This window comes from Pleurodeles waltl, chromosome 2_2 (genome assembly GCF_031143425.1).
Source record: "Pleurodeles waltl isolate 20211129_DDA chromosome 2_2, aPleWal1.hap1.20221129, whole genome shotgun sequence".
Taxonomy (NCBI): Eukaryota; Metazoa; Chordata; class Amphibia; order Caudata; family Salamandridae; genus Pleurodeles; species Pleurodeles waltl.
Genome location: NC_090439.1, coordinates 961,311,540 through 961,332,304, shown reverse-complemented (window position 1 = coordinate 961,332,304; position 20,765 = coordinate 961,311,540).

Below are 20,765 nucleotides of genomic sequence, written 5' to 3'. Positions count from 1 at the left end.
TATTTGCGACCAGAACATGTTTCTGTGAACCTTCTTCAAAAAAGGCTTTGGAGTGGGCCACAATCCAACCTGCCTCATTAATATTTATGAGGTAGGTTGCAAATTGCAACTTACTCCAATTGTAGAGAATCACAGGGATGGTGACCTGCTGGACTCAGCAGACCACCATGTATCAGATTGACGTTAAATAAAATACATTTAAAGCAGCCCAATTTCCTTAAAGGAATCAGAGCAGCTTTTACAATTTTGTTTAAGTTTTAAAGTTACTTTGAGAGTTGGCAGAGGCCCCTGGAAACCTACCTACTCAACTAGAAATGGTTTTCAAAAGAGGAAGGGGTCCCAAGAAGTCTGTAACTTTTCAATGGCTTGTGATCAGAATTACACCCATAAGTAAATTTCCAAATAGCAATTTGTAAACCATCTCTAAATTAATTTACTGAACCACAAATACTTTTGCAGTTTGGTAAGTGGGCTTAGTACATAGGTAAACACTTTGTAGCCATCACAAACAAAAATGTTTCCTACATCTGGCCCTTGGTTCTTATAGTGTGTGTTGAGTTATTGTAGTCCTACACATAACAAGAAGGGTTTTGATAAAGAAATAGTAGAATTGTATCCATATTATGTTAGAAGAATTCCCTCTATCTCACTAATTATGGGGACAGTGTCTCATAATGGCTGTGAGATTCACTATGAAAGCAGCAGTCCAAGATTTACTAATACTTTGCATCACCGTTGTGAATCTAAGGGGAGTGCAAACCAGTGTAAATGGTAGAATTGGGATGTACTTTCAAGCTCAAAACATATTTTAGCATAGTGTCATATGGGCATACCAAGAGTGGTACATGAAGATTTCCTTGCAATCATCCACAGTTTTGGCACAAAGCCCTAAGTACTAAAAAAGACAGACAGGGCTTTGCATAAAAAATGTACAATTTCTCGATAAAAGTTTTCTTTGTAGGTGTGCTGTAGTGTAGAGAACACATAAAAACTTAGAAAAGGTTTAAGATATGTCTAGGAAAAGTATTCTGTAATGGAGTGGTACCCTTTCAGGACAAAACCTATTCTAGGCATCATGCATGGTGTTTGCATGGTGCAAGGCTACCTAAAATGCACCTGTGCAGGGGGAGAGAGAAACAGTGCCATATCCAAGTGAATATGGCACTGATCTCCTTTCCAATTTAAGCAGCACAGCCAATTTGGTTTCTGTGCTGCCTTATGCCAAATGCAAGTAAATGTGGCCCAGTATTTTAGCTTTCTTGATGAGAGAGGAACATTTTAACTTCCACAAACATTTTGCCTATTGAATGTATGTATGTGTGTATATATGTATGTATGTTTGTATATGGCATTTCTGTTGCATCAACCTAGCCCAAGGGAAGTGGAGTGCTATACATGATCAAAGACAAGCGTAAAGTCAACGCATAATAAGAGAGGAACCTGGGGTGTAGATGGTTAATGCATTGCAATTTAGTGTTATTTAAAGAGATATATTGTCATATCTTATCCTAAATCTAGAACACAGTTTGGGTTGTCTTGATGAAATACTGAGTGAGATCACACTAGATTATCTTTAACAGAACCTGTCCTCTAGGCAGGTGGCTCCCAAATTGTGGTCCGGAGACCCCTGTGGGTCCGCAAAGCCTCCTCAGCGGGTCAGCAACTGGTTAGTAAATCAAATAATATTAATAGGTTATGTCCCCAGCTTTCAGTAATGACTCAGTGGGGGATCCCCAGATTCCAATAATGATTCAGTGGGCATCCCAGGGTTCCAGTAATGATAAAATGGGGTCCACAGATGTCAAAAGGATGGGAACCCCAGCTTCAAGGTATCCCTGGCTGACTGCCATCATTCATGATAGCAGACCTTTCAATGATAACGATTACTTACCAGTGCTCAGTAAAAAGGGAATTCACATAATTTAACAAGCACTCAGCTTTATATTGTTTAATTTGTGTTCATTTATAATTCCCACAATTCTTTTAATATCTGTTATATGTTTGCATATGTTATATTATTTTTGCATATGCTCTGCACTAGAATGTTTTCAATTAAAACCTATACAGCTTCAGTTCTGATTTCTTGTGTGAGCTCTCCTGGGAGAGAGGAACTTGTGTCTCTAAAAGGTAATGTTACATTCCTAACTCACACTTCCTCTGGGCAAGTTCATTGGTGTTTCATGATGCACATCCTGTCTGTTTTTCCATTTAAATGACATAGTGGCATACCTTTATGTTCTTAGGGCCAAGGGAGTTCTACAGAGAGTGGTCAGGGAGGACCATGTCACACACTATTAGAGAAGGACCAAGATTTATTTGCTGTTAGCTTGTATCTGTCTAAATAGACATGGTTGACAAAAGTTGGACTGGATACCTCCTAAACAATTGCCAGTAGCTGAGATTAATTGAAACATTCCTCCGTCACATTGTTGTTTATTGCTGAGATTTTCAAAGGTCTCAACAAGTGTTGAAGAAAGCCTCCCACAAAGGCAAGCTGACTTCTTACAGTGTTTATTTGGATCCTTCAACTTCAAAGAAGTGAAGTATTTGGATGCTCAGCAAACATTGGCAGTCTCAATACAGAATCTCAGGCTGATGGTACCCAAATCTACAGGGAGGTGGCACACACTTTCTGGTGAGCCCTTTTTTATCACATGTCCTACTTGGACTGTCTGAAACTAGATGTCTGTGTCAGATCAAAAGATCCTTCAACAGATATTGATCACTGTATACAAGTTCACATTGGATACAGCCTTTAGGATGATCCCAGTGGAACATTTAAGAGAATTACAATATTTTGTTAACTTTTCAGCTGCCCTATGACTCAGATGTATATATAAATCTGACAACTATAACTATGGTAATTTAAATGTTTGTATAGTTTAAATGTGTAGTTATTGTAATGTAATAACCCCTAACTATAATTGAGTTGTAACCTTCGTGTTGTATGTGAGTTTGTAAGGCTTTTAGAAGTGAAAAAGGTTGTAATGTTATGTCTCTACATAATACATTTGTTATATAAATGTATTTAATTTTATGTTAAAATCCTTTTGTAATTGTGTGTGTTTTTTTTTTGGGGGGGGTGTTGATTGGGCTATAATTTTGTAGACCAAATTACTGCCTGAAGTGTTTGAAAATAAACATGGAATAGGTATAGCAATGTTAACGTTTTTAACTGAAAAGAAGTAATTAGGATATATACCGTATAGTTAAAATAGACTGCATTAATCGTTTTTTGGGGGTTTCACTGGTACCATGGTACTTTCTTAGGAGAACCGCCATACCCTACCATAGTAACAAGGAATCTGATAAACTAGAAACATTTCTTTCCAGCCAATAGATAGGTGTTTTGTATTTTGGCTTATTTCTGTTGGTGTTTTGAGCTGGTCAGACCTCAACTAGGCCTGGTGCTGCCTTTCCTTTATTGGGGAAGATTTTGGTGATATGGCTGAAGGAGTTCAACCTGCTGCTCAACATACATTGAATGAGGAAAAGGAGGAAATTGCTATGAGGGAGCAGGAGTTGGAGTGCAGCAGAAAGATAAAGGAGTCTGTTTGGCAACTCTTCAGAATTCTACCGGGGGAGAAGAAAATCAACACCCGGCAAGTGACTTGTTGTTTGTGCAATAAAGTAATCTCACATGGACCAGACAGCAGTACTCCCTAAGGACAACGGGAATGAGGAAGCACCTGTGTGCCATGCATTAAACTCATTTGGCACATGCTGAAAGGAGGCACCAGTTGGATTTTGCCCAGCTGGATGAGGCAACCTCTGCTGCATATGGAGACGTTCCAGCTCCTGCTGTACCTTAGACCTCTGGTGCGTCCACTCAACCACGACCACAAGCTCCTACTTCAGCTTCATACACCATTCCAGCAACTGGGTTGCAAGTTGCTGTCAACGGGTTCTAGCAGCAGTGCAACATTGCTGACCCTCTGCAGCAACAGCAACTTACTGTCTTTACTGTCAGACACTTATCGTTGCAGGGGAGAGTGACTTAAATATCCATCATGAACTTGTCATTGCTCACTGCTGTCCTCCTCAAAAAACATAGGTTTTTTTTGGAGCAGCTTTCTTTGTGCCTTAGTTGGTGCATTTTTGTTTTGCTTCATAATTGGTCATGCTGACCTCCAGTTTATGGGGAAAAAACACAAAACAAAAAGAAAAAAACATTCTTGTTAGAACTATCTTCAAATTCTTTATAATAATGAGCTGGGTATTATCACTAACCTTTATCTTACAGGTACTGGTAGTAATACATGCAATCAAAGATTCAAGAAGAAGGTAAGTAAATAGTAAGTCTCATTAAGTAGCTGCATATATTATATACTACAGTTAATTTCTAATTACAATTTTTTTTAATTTTTATTAAAGCACTACATTACAAAACATTTTATATACATTTATTAACATACATACGTATTGAAACAAACTTGTTTTATTTAATGTTGTTCAGATGTTAGTTACAGGAAGGTTAGTAATATATGCTGTTATTTATAGCCTGCCAGGCAGTGCAGATTAACATTATATTTTGTTCATCATAAAACACTAGAAAAAACACAGATCAAATGGATTGTGAAAGAACCCAATATAATACTGTGCTTGTTCAACTGTGAGTTGCACTGCAATTGGTAAAGCTGTTTCTAATAACTAACTACATTTCTTACCTAAAGCACTAGAGTTTTTCGCAAGTCATCAACCATGCTAGGCTACATATTGATGCATCTATTGTTGGTACAATGTAGTATATATACTCAATAATTTAGAAATGTTGAGTTTCTGACCTAGAATTAAAATTTAGGAGTTAGCATGAGAAGGTAAGAGTTCATTACATTTTTGGGCATTTTATTTTTAAAGGTTAAGGTAGTGTCATCACATTCTGTCCATCCTGTATTGTTTCTTAAATATGTGGTGTAATGACCACATTCAGTGTTTTTTTCATAGAGGAAAATGATTGAAGGACAAGTGAAAATGTGTTCAGATATGGAAATAATAACAGCTGTCAAATATGTAATTAGGGTATTAATTGTTCGATTATCTGGAGCACTTCCTTGTATCATTAAACATAAATACTTATTCACCTTAGTTAAGTATTAAAACAACTTGACATTCACAGTTTTAACAAAAGTTAGAGTGCACAGCTTTATATATCAATTTTTTAAATGATACGAATTTACAATCAAGAATAAAAAGGAATACAAATATTTCAAGTTCTGTGAGTGTCGAGAAAGCATTTAAGCATTGGAAACATTCATATTCCTAATAATAGCTTATGGCAAACAAGATGTGCATGTGGGAACCTCTCATTTGCTGCTATTTCAAGAACAGCCATTCAACATTCCTTATTTACTAAAAAACAAATAATTCCTCTACACTGACTATGGCCCTCATTATGACATTGGTGGCAAATGCCGCTTATCGCCACGCTGACGGCCGCCAACTTACCTCTCTGCGGGCGAATATCCATTCACCCTATTATGACACACGCACCCCAATCCGACAGAATACAGCCACATACACAAAACCGCCAGACCAAAGGTCAGTGATAAACTGGCGGTCCCAAAACCCACACCGTTACGCCAACAGAACAATGCCCATCACATCATGACCCACAAATCACCACAGCGGACATTCAATGGCGGTAAACCATTGGCGGTACATGCTGCCGCGTTCACAATGGACACCCACATACAAAACAAGACTACATTGGCCAGTTCAAACACCACACACCTGACACCCATACACACACCACATCACTATAAAACACACACACCCACAATACCAACAACCCTTTACCAACAACTATTGCCACCACAAGACTGAGAAGAAGAGCACAGAGACAACTAGACACACACAGCCATACACCCCTCACGCACTCCACATTACACACCCCACCACGCCGTCACCAACACACATCACACAACCCCCATGGCACCAGAAAGGCAACCCCGTTTCACTGAGGAGGATTTAAGGGTCATGGTGGAGGAGATTGTCAGGGTACAACCACAGCTCTTTGGAGCACAGGTATAGCAGATATCAATAGCAAGGAAGATGGCGCTATGGCAGAGAATTGTGGACAGGGTCAACGCCATGGGACAGCATCCAAGAACAAGGTACGACATAAGGACGAGGTGGAACGACCTACGGGGAAAGGTACATTCCACTGGAGCAAGACATAAGCTGGCCATACATAGGACTGGCGATGGACCCCCACCTCCTCCCCCACAACTCACAGCATGGGAGGAGCAAGTCTTGGCATTACTGCATCCTGAGGGACTCGCCAGAGTTAGAGGAGACTGGACACTGTTAAGTCTACTTTTAACAATTATCACCCCCCATACTTGCATGCCATCACACACCCTCACTCCCATCACTCCACCACATCCCACATGCTCCACCATCACATCTCACTAATCCCAATGCCAAGCCCTGCATGCTGTACCAATGCATGGACACCCCTCCCAGCCCTGCATGGACACATCACCAAAGCATGCACAGCATAGGGAAACTAACATAACCACAATACACCAACATACAGAAGCAAAAGCTGGCAGGGGAACAACTACCATAGAGGGGAAGAGACAGAAGTACAAATGTCAGACACCTGAAGCATAATACATCATTTACATCCCCACAGGTACCCCAGCCCCAACAGAAGAGGCCCACACTGATGACAGTAATTCTGGACTTCAGGACCTGGGTGATCTACCTGGCCCATCAGGGACCACCAGACAGACGGTCACCCAAGCCCTCTCACAGACCACTACAGAGCCTCCCCCATCAGGATCCAACACCACAGCACCAAACCAGCGTACCCACAACTCTGTCCCCAGGACACGTCAATCAGCAGTGTGCCCACCTTTACAGGGACCCCAGGCCACACCTCGCACACAAGAAAATCAGAGACCTGGGGTCAGTGGAAGTGGGCACACCGTTCAGGGAACAGAGGCACAGGCCAACAGTGACACTGTGAGGACTGCTGTGCGCCAGGGGGAGGACAGGAGCAGGGAACCGACTCTCCAGGAGGCACTTTCCGAGATCCTGGGAGCCTACCAACATTCCCTGGACATGATGGGCCAGATCCTGGACAACAAGCAGGAGAACAGGCGGCTGTAGGAGGGACAGTATCAGGGGATCAGGGAGGATTTAACAACACTGTGATCTCTATAGCATGGGTGCTGGGCAGCTATGACGAACATCATGAGGGAGGCAACAGCACACCAGCGGGCCCCTGCCACTAGCAAGTCATCTGAACAGCCCTCCACTTCTGCTGCCGCTGGTGGCCAGGAGGCCCTGCCACAGGACCCACAGGCCACCAGCACCCCTCCCTCTGCAGAAGGTGAACCACCCTGCAAACTTTCCCTGCAAACCAGACAGAAGTCAGACACACTTGCCAAGGCCACCGCCAGGAAATGAGACTCTCCTGATTGCCCCCCTTGTGTCCCACTCAGTCACCATGTCCACCTTGAACTGCCATTGCTCCCATTCCTATGTCCCCTTGGACAATGCATTTGTGCTCCAAGCAGACTGGAACAATACCCATCACTTTCCTCCATCATCACCCCATTCCATTGCACTTTCTCCCCTATATATTAGCATAACAATAAACACCCTTGGATAAAACTTGATTACTAGTATTTCATGTATTGCAAATGTGTATTGATTGAAACAGCTACATCCATTACAAATGAACTGTAAGTAGTGTGAGCAAAGAATTAATGACCTGTAGCTGTCTGTTGTGATCACACCAGGAAAATGTTGTCATATCAACATATGCAAAATGAATATTCATAGGTAACAGTAAATAGGGAAAAGAAGTGGGTAATTCTAGCATGCCAATGCCACACATAATACACCAATACACATAGAAATGTGAAGTTGCACCTCCTCACCTGTGTGTCATTGGAAATACTGATGTATCACTGATGTTCTGTTGTCTACATCCTCATCCTAAGCCTCCTCATCCTCACTGTCCTCAGGGTCCACTGCTGCCACAAAGGCATATCCAGTCTCCTCCCCCTGCAGAAAAGGTACATGCCATCTGAGGGCCAGGTTGTGCAACATGCAGCATGCCACTACTATCTGGCAGCCCTTCTTGGGTGAGTAGCACAGGGATCCACCTGTCAGATGAAGGCACCTGAACCTGGCCTGTAGGAGGCAAAAGGTTATTTCAATAATCCTTCTGGTTTGCCCATGTGCATCATTATAACGTTCTTCAGCCCTTGTCCTGGCATTCCTCACAGGCGTCAGCAGCCATGATATGTTTGGGTAACCAGAGTCATCTGCAAATATTGAGGGACAACATTTAGCCACACACTATACTATATGGCCAACACCATAGGCATACACCAACATATAATGGGTGGGAACCAGGGCTCACCTATTAGCCACACCCTGTGCCTCTGTAGTTGGGACATCACATTTGGGATGCTCCTCAGGACAAAGGCATCATGCATCGACCCTGGATACTTAGCACTGACACGGGAGATGTACTGGTCCGCCAAGCACGACAGCACATTCATGGAGTGGAAACTCTTATAATTCCTGAACACCTGTTCATTCTGGCAGGGGGGGTACAAATGCAATATGTGTTCAGTCAATCATCCCAATTATATTGGGGTTATGTCCCATTGCAGAAAACCCATCCTTCACAGTGTCCAAATCCTCAACCTGGGGGAAAGCAATGTAGCTGCACATGTGTTTCATCAGGGCAGACAAGACTCTTGCTGGCACGATTGAGAACATTGGCTGTGACATTCCTGCTGCCAAGCCCACTGTCACTTGGAAAGAACCATTTGTCAGGAAATGGAGCATTGATAGAACCTGCACAAGAGGGGGATCCCAGTGGGATGACGGATAGCTGATATGAGGTCAGGTTCCAATTGGGCACACAGCTCTGTGATTGTGGCCCTATCCAGTCTATAGGTGGTCTGTACATGAGGGTATGTCTCCATCTCCTATTCATCCGCAGCTATAGGTATCTAAGGGACACAAAAGTGAGTAGGCTGTCACAAACTGAACAATGGAGCCACAACAGCAGTCCACATCATCCAATCATGTTATGGGACAGTGTCATTTAGAAAGTATGTGCCCATTGATCCTGTGACACAGCAATTATCGATAGACCTGTTCACCCCCCCTGAAATGGCAACCGCCTGCCCTGTGTGGAAGGACAGGTGGAAGTGAGGTAATGCCGCCCACGATGCGCGCTGTGGTGGTAGGCGGTCGTAAACCGCTGTGCAATTCTTCATTGGTTAATATTAGGCCTTTTGTGGTACAGTGGCCAATGGGGATGTACGCCGGCGGTGAAGGTATGCACCGCCGCGAACGTGACTGCCATTTTCTATCTGATTCCTCACTTGTTTCCTGACCTTCCATAGGAGAGGACCTACACTGCATGTGCTGCTGTGACCTGTGTCTGGAACCTACCATGGCCAGTGTGACCAGGGAAAGGGCCCCAGCCTTGACTTCTGAGGAGTTGGAGTGACTGGTGTATGGGGTCCCACCCCAGTATGGACTGCTGTATGGGCCTCCAGACCAACAGGTGAGTAAACTCTGGGCACGATGCATGTGGCATGAATGCATGGAGTTGTGTGTGAAGGCCTTGTGTAAGGTCCTTGGATGTCCTCTTGGCGGTGTACATGTTGTGGGCTGTGCCATGTGTGTGCCAATGGTGATACAAACGGGTATGGTGGGCCATTTGTGTGACAGGCTGGACTGTTTGTCTAATGGTGTTCTCCTGTGTGTATTGCCTCTGCAGGTTAGAGCCCATCAAAAGAAGAAAATATGGCGTGCCATCGTCAAGGAGGTGCGGACCCTGGGGGTCTATGGCAGGCGGAGCACCCACTGTCGGAAACGGTGGGAGGACCTGAGACGCTGGGCACGGAAGACCACAGACGCCCAGCTGGGGATGGTCTCCCAATGAGAAAGGGGTGCCCTTCGGACCCTGACCCCCCCGATGGCCCTGAGAAGGATGGGTGCTTGAGGGCATCACAGCAGCCACAAGGGGGTGAGTACAGTGGCTATCATTGCAACTTACAGCTGGTGGGGTGGTATCCGGGTGGTGGTTGTGTATCCTTGGGTGCCCCTAGGCCAGGCCAGACATAGCAGCGTAAGTCCTCTGGTGGCTAAGGGTTTGAAAGTAAAATACTGCTTACCTCGCTTATTAGTATTCACTTCTACGCATGGCTGAGTGGGTCCCAGGTTTGCTGCAGTTGGCGGTGTGTGCCCCTGCTCATTCCTTGGTGACTCACCATTTCACTGGTAGTGCCATGCATAGTGTGTATGCCTGTTCCCTGTTTGTGAGGGTGCTGTGTATGCCAACGGTTGTATTGGTGCAGTCATTGACCCTCTGTATCCTTTGTCTCTCTTCCCCCCTTTCTTGTTTTGTCATCCTGTCCTTTTGTGCATTAGCATAATCTGGCGGAGGAGCAGAGGCACCGGTGACAGAGGCAGCTGCATCCTGCATGACCCTGGAGGAAGAGTCCACCGATGCTGGGGCACCAGTGGGACAGAGGGGAGCACCACGGCGGAGACTGAAGGGGACAACACAGACTCTGATACCTCCTCTGATGGGGGCTACCTGATGGTGGCAGACACCTCTGTGACCACCCTAGCTGCAGGTACAGCTGCCACCCGGTACCGCCCTCCTAGTAGCCCCTCAGCAAGTTGCCCGTGCCCGCTCACTCTGGAGGGTGGGCATTTCCTTCGCCCCAGGCACCTTAGGCCCTGCCCTTGTGAGCCGTGCTGCCCTGAGTGAGGAGGCTATTGACCTCTTGAGATCCATCTCTGTAGGGCAATCAACCATTGTGAATGCCATCTAATGGCTGGCATTCCAGATGCAGCAATGCAATGCGTTCCTGGAGGGCATTCACAGTGATCGATTCATGCTCTGGCCTCCTCTCTGATGGCAGCCATTGTTCCTGTTTCAGCTGTTCCCCCTCCAACTTTCACTTCCCAGTCCCATTATCCTCAACCCCAACTCATCCCAAGCACACAGACAGACACGCATGCATACAAGACAACTCCCAAGAGTGGCACAGGCAAACACAAGCACCACACTTCATCCCACAGGCACTCACACAAACGCCGTTCAGTTGCAGACACAACATCATCCACTTTCTCCACTGTCTCCCCTCGTTCTCCTCCTCCACCTTCCACCCAGTTACGTCTACACTCACACCTGCATGCACTACATCAATATCCACTACCAGCATCATCAGCACACCAAGCAGAACACACACCTCAGTGGCAGACACCTCCACAACATCAATGCACGCGCCCCCTGTGTCCTCTCCCACCGTGTCTGTCCCCCCTCCTAAAGGACACAAATGCAAGCACTCAGACACCCAACAACCATCCACCTCACAACAGCAAACAGCCCATGCACTTGCACCCAAATCCAGCAGACATACACCTCTGACGACCACTCCCACATCCTCCACTACCATTAATCCTCCCTCTTCCTGTCCCAACGTACCTAAACAGCTTTTCCTTTCCACTATTGACCTCTTCCCTACCCCCCATCCTGCATGTATGGGCATGGTAGCAAGGTCCCAGCCCAGCACCTCAGCCAAACAGTGCACGGGGACAGTGGTAGCACCATCTACTCGTGGTGGGAGGGATAGCAGATCAACAATACTGAAGGGGAAGGAGGCAGCACAACCTGGGATGAAAGGGAAGAGTCTGGCACAAGCTGCGAAGAAGAGCAGGGAGCCTGCACCAGCTGTGAGGAAGGGGAAGGAGCCTGTACCAGCTGTGAGGAAGGGAAGGAGCCTGCACCACCTGGAAAGAAGGGAAAGGAGCCTGCACCAGCTAGAAAGAAGGGGAAGGAGCCTGCAGTACCAGGCAGAGGGGAGAAGAGCCCATCCACCCCTGCCAGGAAGGGTAGGGGATCCCCAACCCATGACCAGGAAGAGAGGAGGCAAACTACGCCAGCGGAAGCTGTCAGCCAAACATCGCCACCACCACAAGCTGTCACAGGGCCCGCAACACCAACCGTGGTTGTGCAGCCATCAGAGAGTGCAGGGGCTGACCAGGAGCCTTCCAGAGCCACCACCACAGTGCAACCATCACATAGTGCAGGGGCTGACCAGGAGCCTCCCCTAACCACCACCACCACAGCGCAGGCATCACAGAGTGCAGGGGCTGGCCAGGAGCCTCCCCAACCACCACCACAGTCCAGCCATCAGAGTGTGCAGGGGCTGGCCAGGAGCCTCCCCCAACCACCACCACAGTGCAGCCATCACAGAGTGCAGGGGCTCACCAGGAGCCTCCCCCAAACATCACCACAGTGCAGCCATCACAGAGTGCAGGGGCTCACCAGGAGCCTCCCCCAACCATCACCACAGTGCAGCCATCACCGCCGGCGGATGCCATGTAGTGCACCCTCAGGGGCTACTGTACGAGCTGCCCCCTCCAGAACCAGAGGGGAAGACACCCACTTGAGAGACTGTGGCCTTGCACTCCCCAGGACAAAGCACAGGGCATGTTTCCCCCTCCAGAACCAGTGGGCAAGACACCTACTTGAGAGACTATGGCCTTGTACTCCCCAAGACATAGCACAGGGCATGTTGCCTCCTCCAGAGCCAGTGGGCAAGACACCCACTTGAGAGACTGTGGCCTTCCACTCCCCAGGACAAAGCACAGGTCATGTTGTCCCCTCCAGAACCAGTAGGCAAGACACCCACTTGAGAGACTGTGGCCTTGCACTCCCCAGGACTAAGCAATGGGCATGTTGCCCCCTCCAGAACCAGTGGGCTTGTTCCCACTTCCGGCTGAGGTGCCCCTCCTCTTCCTGAGGTGCCTGCCTATTTAACAACTGATGCCCCTGCAGTGTTCTATCCAGATTGGTGCAGGATTTGAGTTGGGCCTTGTACTGTGCCCTGTGGCCATGTGGACCCTTTAAACTATGTACTGGGCAGTTGTAGGAAAGTGCCATCTTCCTTGGCATGTTACCCCCATTTTTATCTGTATGTCAGTATGTGTTTGCCTGTCTCACTGGGATCCTGCTGGTCAGGACCCCAGTGCTCAGAATGTATGGCCTTATGTGTATGCATGTGTAGTACCTAACTTTTTCACTGAGGCTCTGCTAACCAGAACCTTAGTGCTTATTCTCTCTCTGTTTTTAAATTTGTCACTGTAGGCCAGTGACTTCATTTACCAATTTCAATTGGCATACTGGACCCCCCTTATCAGTCTCTATTATATGGTACTTAGGTACCCAGGCATTGGGGTTCCTGGAGATCCATATGGGCTACAGCATTTCTTTTGCCACCCATAGGGAGCTCAGACAAACCTTTATACAGGACTGCCATTGCAGCTTGCGTGAAATAACGCACATGTTATTTCACAGCCATTTTGACTACACTTAAATAACTGATAAGTCACATATATGTCTAACCTTCACTTGCTGAAGGTTAGGTGCAAAGTTACTAAGTGTGAGGGTACCCTTGCAATAGCAAAGGTGCCCCCACATAGCTCAGGGCCATTTCTCCGGACTTTGCGAGTGCGGGGACACCATTACACGTGTGCACTACATATATGTCAATGCCTATATGTAGCTTCACAATGGTAACTCCGAATATGGCCATGTAACATATCTAAGATCATGGAATTGTCCCCCCATTCCCAATCTGGTACTGGGGAGCCAATTCCATGAGTCCTGGGGGCTCCACCATGGACCCACAGTACTGCCAAACCAGCTCTCTGAAGCTTGCACTGCAGCTACAGCTGCTGCCACCTCACAGACAGGGTTCTGCCCTCCTGGGGTCTGGGCAGCCCAGTCCCAGGAAGGCAGAACAAACCATTTCCTCGGAGAGCAGGGTATTACACCCTCTCCCTTTGGAAATAGGTGTTACAGGCTGAGGAGGGGTAGCTTCCACCAGCGTCTGGATATACTTTGAAGGGCACAGATGGTGCCCTTCTTGCCAAAACCAGTCTAAACCACTTCAGGGACCCCTTCTCCCCTGCTCTGGCGTGAAACTGGACAAAGGAAAGGGGAGTGACCACTCCCCAGTCCATCACCACCACAGGAATGGTGCATAGAGCTCCTCCAGTGTGTCCCAGACTTCAGCCATCTTGCTTTGCAAGGTGTGGGGGCACTCTGGAGGGCTCTGAGTGGCCAGTGCCAGCAGGTAATGTCAGAGACCCCTCCTGATAGGTCCTTAGCTGATAAAGTAGCCAATCCCCCTCTCAGGGCTATTAAGGGTCTCTCATGTGGGTTCTCTTCAGATTCTGCTTTCAGGTTTCCTTCAGGAATCCTCTGCAACAACTTCAGACTCTTCTGAACTCGGATCAACCGCACCCTACTCCAAGAAATGCTGTAACTGCAACAAAGTGTCTACAAGAGACACTTTTCTTCAGCCACCATTTCCACAGTATGCACGCTCTGGGGACTCCCTGTCTTCATCCTGCACCTGAAGGACCGAAGAAATCTCCAAGGAGTGACAGAGTCCCTCCCCTAGTCCAAGCAGGCACCTTCCAAGACGATGACCGGTACCATGGGAGTCCCCTCGTACAGCGACGAGCATGCTCCTAAGAACACAGAGGGTGGACATCATCGACATAGACTGTCCTGAGGTCCTGCTGACGCATTTTGGAGGAGGTAAGACCTTGCCTTCCCTGAGAGCAACGGTACTCCTGTGTTCTGCATCTTCTTCATCTCCTGATGCCTCTGTGCACTCTTTGCAAAATTCCTTCATTCACAGCCTGGCCCAGTTCCCCAGCACTCCATCCTGCAACGCTAAACTCACTTGTTGTTCTCCGGCGGTGTGGGACCTTCTTTTGTTGTGCTGCATCAACCGCGTTTTGCACCTCCTTTGTCCCCAGATCCTGCAACTCCTGGGGGTGCTGGCTGACATCCTGAGGGCTCTCTAAAGTGCTGGGAGCCCCCTCTCCAGGTGAAGCATAACATAGAAGATCATCGGGAATACTTGCAGTTCGAGTTCCATGGAGGTGTGGTTCTTCCCTGTGTCTCCAATGGTGAGTCCTTTGACTTTTGTGCTATGTTTCCGCCAGGCTTTTGATGGCGTTGGTACTGTGGCGGTGGCAGTTTCCTGTGTCAGGATATGGTGGGTGGTACTTTGTCTTCCACCTGGCTGTAGGTGGCTACCTCTGTGGGGACTGTTGTTTCTGCCCTGGTGGTCGGTGTGGTACATTGGCTGTTTATGGGAGATATCACTGCCATGGTAATAATTTGGCGGTAATAACCACCAGCCTGTTGGCGGTATTACCGCCAGGGTTGTAATGAGGGCCTATATCTCTGACACCACTTGTAGAATGGCACATTAGTTTGTTGTACTGAAGTAGGGATGCAAATTGCTTACACTCTTACAAAAAGGCTTAGCTGTGTTTTACAAGAGTACGTTTTTGACTAGCGGTATATAAAAGCAAATTAACAATCACAAAACTGTAGCAGTTAATGCCATTCGCATTACTAAACTGAAAGCCTGCAATTTCAAGGTTGTTCTCTTTCTTTTATTTTTTACACAGCTCAACTTTTTCCAAGCCTCATTAGTTTAAAAGCTTTCTTTTCTTTTCATATATATTTTGGTTTTAAACGCCACTTGATATTCACCAAACAAAGGAGTATATGTCTGTCTCAAACAATTATATTTACACACACAAGAAAGGTCTGGATTAATGTTGGTGTCATCGTTATCTATTTTATATAGACCTTGTAACATTTTCACACGGTGTAAAGCAACATTTGCCACAGTCTCTATAAAAACTGTTGAACCATTGTTAATTAACTCATAATACAAGCTTAAAGCTTCAGATTTATGTATTGTGACACTATACCCTAAATATAAATGACATTTTCCATTCTACTATATGTCTTTAGTCAATAGAAATCTTGCTGTTGCTCTTGCACTCTATTTGAGGTCCTTAATATTATCAAACTTCACAATAATAAATTCAATCTCATCATTACTTTTGTATTGTATCAACTTTACTATATGTCCCATTGCTACATTGATAAGACCTTGAGCTACATTGAAAATGTGTTGTAAAATAACACAAGTTTTTTTGCACAGAAATAAGTATTTTTCTAATCTCACTGTTCGTGACACAGATTTCTCCATGTTTTATAATTTCGAGATAATGGCCCTCATTATGACCCTGGCGAACAGCAGTATTTTGGAAAAAGGTACTGCCAACAGGCTGGCGGTACCTCTCCCCAAAATATGACATTGGCGGTTTGGCTCAAGCCAAACCACCAATGTACCACTCCGTCCACCAGGGCGGTATCAGCCACCGGGCTGGAGACTTCAGTCTCCAGCCAGGCAGCCGTCACTGTCCCACCTGCTGGATTATGACCCCGCCTACCGCCATGGTTTTTGTGGCTTTCTTACCACCATGAAAGCCATGGCGGTAAGCACAATCAGTGCCAGGGAATTCCTTCCCTGACACTGATAATGGTCTCCCCTGACCACCTCCCCCTACCCAACCCCCCCTACAACATACACGCACATTCACGCACCAACATACACACGCATACACACACTAATACCCACATTCACCCACACATGCATACACACATTCACACGCACATCCACACACACTGACATACATACAAGCACCCATGCATTCAGACAACACAACATACACGCACACTTACAACCATTCACACGCACACACATTCCACACGCCACACACCCACATGCAAGCACACACAAACATACACCCACACCCCCACACACACAACACCCCTCATCCCCCCTCCCCTGTCGGAGCACCTGACTTACGTGCTTGCAGGGGTCCTACGGCAGGAGACGGGACGTGGCACTGCTGCCAGCAGCAGCTTCCGTCAGTAGAACCCCGCCAGGCCATATCATGTGTTATGATACAGTCTGCGGCGGTCTACTGGTGTGGCACTACTGCTGCATCAGCGCCACCTTACCGCCATGGCCGCAGCCGGAATTCCGCCACCCTTCTGGCAGAATTCTGGCTGGCCTCGGTCATAATATGGTGGATGGTAGGTAGCCGCGGCGACTGTGTTTTTGGTGGCTGCCGCTGCGGCGGTAGGCAGTCATTACCGCCAAAGACATAATGAGGGCCAATATGTTTGTTATAGGAATATTTGCTCCATGACTTTTAAATTAATATTTGCAAGGTAAATGTATAATTTGTCCTTTTCCATTGATAATAGTTCCATATTTAAATCATTGTATTCTTTTAGGTTTAGCATCAAACAAACACCAGGTAGTGCTTTCAAAAGAAAGGAATGCATAACTTCTCCTGGAGTTTTCAAACGTAAGAATAAAGTGGAAATGCTTCTTATCAGAAGCATGTTTTGCACTTCTGTAATAATTCTAAGACTAATATCTTTTAAGATTTTGCCATATTCTTCATCATCTACTTGTCTAGTATTTTGTGTAGGTCTACTGTACGAAAAATGTAACCAAATATTAACATTACCTATACTTACCAATGAGTCTCTAGTTTCTTTAACTGTCACAGTTTAAACAATTGGGCCCACTCTCACTGGAGTAAGTTGAAGTAAATTGCCAAAAAATGTCACATGTTTAGCACCAAGGAGATTACCATGTGCTGTCTTCAGTATTTCTGCCCTGCGAAGTGTTGGAAAGCGTTTTATTGGTAAGGGCAGGTAAGTACCTACACTTAGCAATAGACCACTAACCCCCACCAGGTTCGGTTAGGTCACAATAAATGAACCCCAGCTCAACCCGTGGTAACTTGGCAATGTGCAACAAGGCTTAACTTAGGAGACAAAGGACCTCATTATGATCTTGGCGGTCTTTAGGCAAGACCGCCGTGATGGCGGCCGCCAAAAGACTGCTGTTATACGACCCATGCCAAAAAAACAACAACAAAAATAGCCAGTTTCCTAAACCACCAAAATACTGGCATGCAGAACAGAGGTGGTCCAACCACCAGCCCAACACAAACCCACCCAGCAGATTACGATCCACAAATCAGCACAGTAGTTCTTCCATTCCGATAAAACATTGGCAGTTCAAGCCACAAGGACAGAAACTACCACTGACAGAAGACAACACCAGATAGGACAGTTTGAATACCACACACCTGACACACATCCACACAACCCACAATCCTTTACAACTAAAACGCCATACAGAGCCACTGACAGCAGGCACATACACAGAGAGAGCACCCTGACACTATAGGCACATACACATCACACACATCACACATCTAATAAACAAACACAACACACACATAACCACCTAACACATTCTGCTACAACCGTTCATCCCTCACAACGCACCACCCACACCCCATCATTCACCCAACACTAAACCCTTTCAGACACAACACCACGCCACACTGAAAACTCAATCTCAAACATGTCCTCACAAAAACAACCGAGATTCACCGACGATGAGTTGAGGGTCATGGTGGAAGAAATTGTCTGGGTAGAGCCACAAATGTTAGGAGCACAGGTCCAGCTAATATCCATTGTCAGGAAAATGGAGTTATGGCAAAGATTAGTGGACAGGGTCAACTCAGTGGGCAGCCGTCCTCGCACAAAGGACAACATCAGGAAGAGGTGGAACGACCTAAGGGGGAAGGTGCGTTCCATGGCACCGAGACACCAAATAGTCGTGCACAAGACTAGCGGTGGGCCCCCACCTCCTCCCGCACATTTCACATCTTCGGAGGAGAAGGTCTTGGAGCTACTGCATCCTGAGGACCTGACTGGAATACCGGGGGGACTGGAATCTGGTAAGTACCTGCAACATCAATGTAACACAATTGTTGTGTCCTTCATGCTTCCTCACCACCCAAATACCCTATAATTCACTGAGTTTCCCACTGCACCTACCTGCCAATCAGCCAATGCCCCTCTCCTGCATGCACCACCCCACACAGCCCTACTGCCCACACAGCCCTTGGGAAGGGCACGAATACCAGAGCCCAATCCTATCACTACGACTCCCACAATGCACCAACCAATTAATGAGAAAATCTGCAATGTGCACATCATGTCACATTTCATGCATGTATGACTGTTGTTCTACCTACACGATCTAGAATGTACGACTGAGAACCAGTACATAGCAATGACAGCAATGCAATGGCACACTGCAATGGCAAGAAAGGCAAAACATAGCTACAGCCCTGTAACTATTAAAAAATGGACACTGATCTATATCTCCCAAGCATGTAATGGACTGACCAGGGTTCTGAAAGTAGGATACCAGATGCCTTGTACATAAACACGATCCAGAGGCAGGGGTATTAGCCTTGCATACCTACATACTGTGTTCCCTATAGGACATCATGGTGCAATGTTGAGCCATGATGAGAGACTAATACCAAGCCTGACTACACACCAGGTACCAGAGCCTAATTGTCATGCCAAGTATTGGATAGTTACAGAAACCTATCTGCAGTGCTATATGTACCAAACTCTGATGACAGCACACAACATGGAGCATGGCACTCCTGTCACAGACTTATATGTACCACCAAGTTATGCTGTGCAGCAAGCGTCATTGTCATTGCTGAAAATCATGCTAAGCCATTGTCTGTATCACACAAAAAGGGTACCAAACACACTTTCTTAACTGTATTCTCTGTCTCACTCCATCCAAAGGTAGCCCTGCCATTGCCACCAGGGAGAGGATACAAAACACTGCCAGCCCTCCTCAGGATGAAGGCCCCGGTGAGGACAACACGCCTGGATGTCTGGACAGTGACAGCCTACCTGGCCCATCCAGGACATCTGGTCAGTCGATGACTCCCAGCCTCACCCTGCCCACACAATTTTCCCACACCCCAGTTGCTCAGAAATCCCAGCCAAGCAAGCAGCCCCAAACCTGTGTCCTAAGGACTGTTCAAACAAGTGTGTGCTCTACAGTAACAGTCTGACCTTGACACCCCAGACAATGATGGTCCTGCTAACACTGGGAGTGGGCACACTGTTCCAGGGGCATAGGCATCTTGGGACAGGGGGCATGGGAGGGATGCTGTGGGACAGAGGATGGGGCAGCCAAGTTACTACACTGACCAGGATACCATCTCTCCAAGTCCTGGGAGCATAAAAAATATTTCCTGGACAGGATGGGCCAAATCATTACCATGTTGGGGGAAAATTAAAGGCTGCTGAGGGAATACCACCAGCAGGCCATGCAGCAGTGGCAGGCACACATTGCCACCATGGCCTCCATAGCAGGGGTGCTGAGGGACATCAACACCACCCTGCGTGATATAGCTACCCCCATCAGGCCCCTTCCACCAGTAATGTGACATCTGCCCCCTCGACATCATAGGCAGCTAGTGTAATGGAGGCCCTGTCAGGGAAACCCCAAGCATCAGGCACCCCTCCCTCCTCTGTAGCAGAAGAACCCCCACCCCCAAAGGTGGATGGCCATCCAGACACCCGGGTGCAGCACATACCAAGACCAAACTCACTGCTAGGAAGTGAACATCTCCCGATTTGTCACCCTTGTGTGCCACTGAGACACCCACTTGACTTTTCTGAATCCCAACTCCATTTTCCAATGGCACAAGGACACAGGACCTCTGTGCCCAAATTTTGTAGAAGCTACTCTGATCAATCCATCTTCCATGACTCCACTCATCACCTGTTTGTTATGTTGTTAACTTTGATTGTATACTCACAAAACTGATATGCACATTAAATCCATTATGGACACAGATTCTGTACATGTGAGTTTAATAGTAAAGCAACATATGTCCTTCAATACAAATGTGGTCTGATAATACCCCCCTGATTTCAACTGGCAATTTAATGCCCATCAGACGGAGGCCCA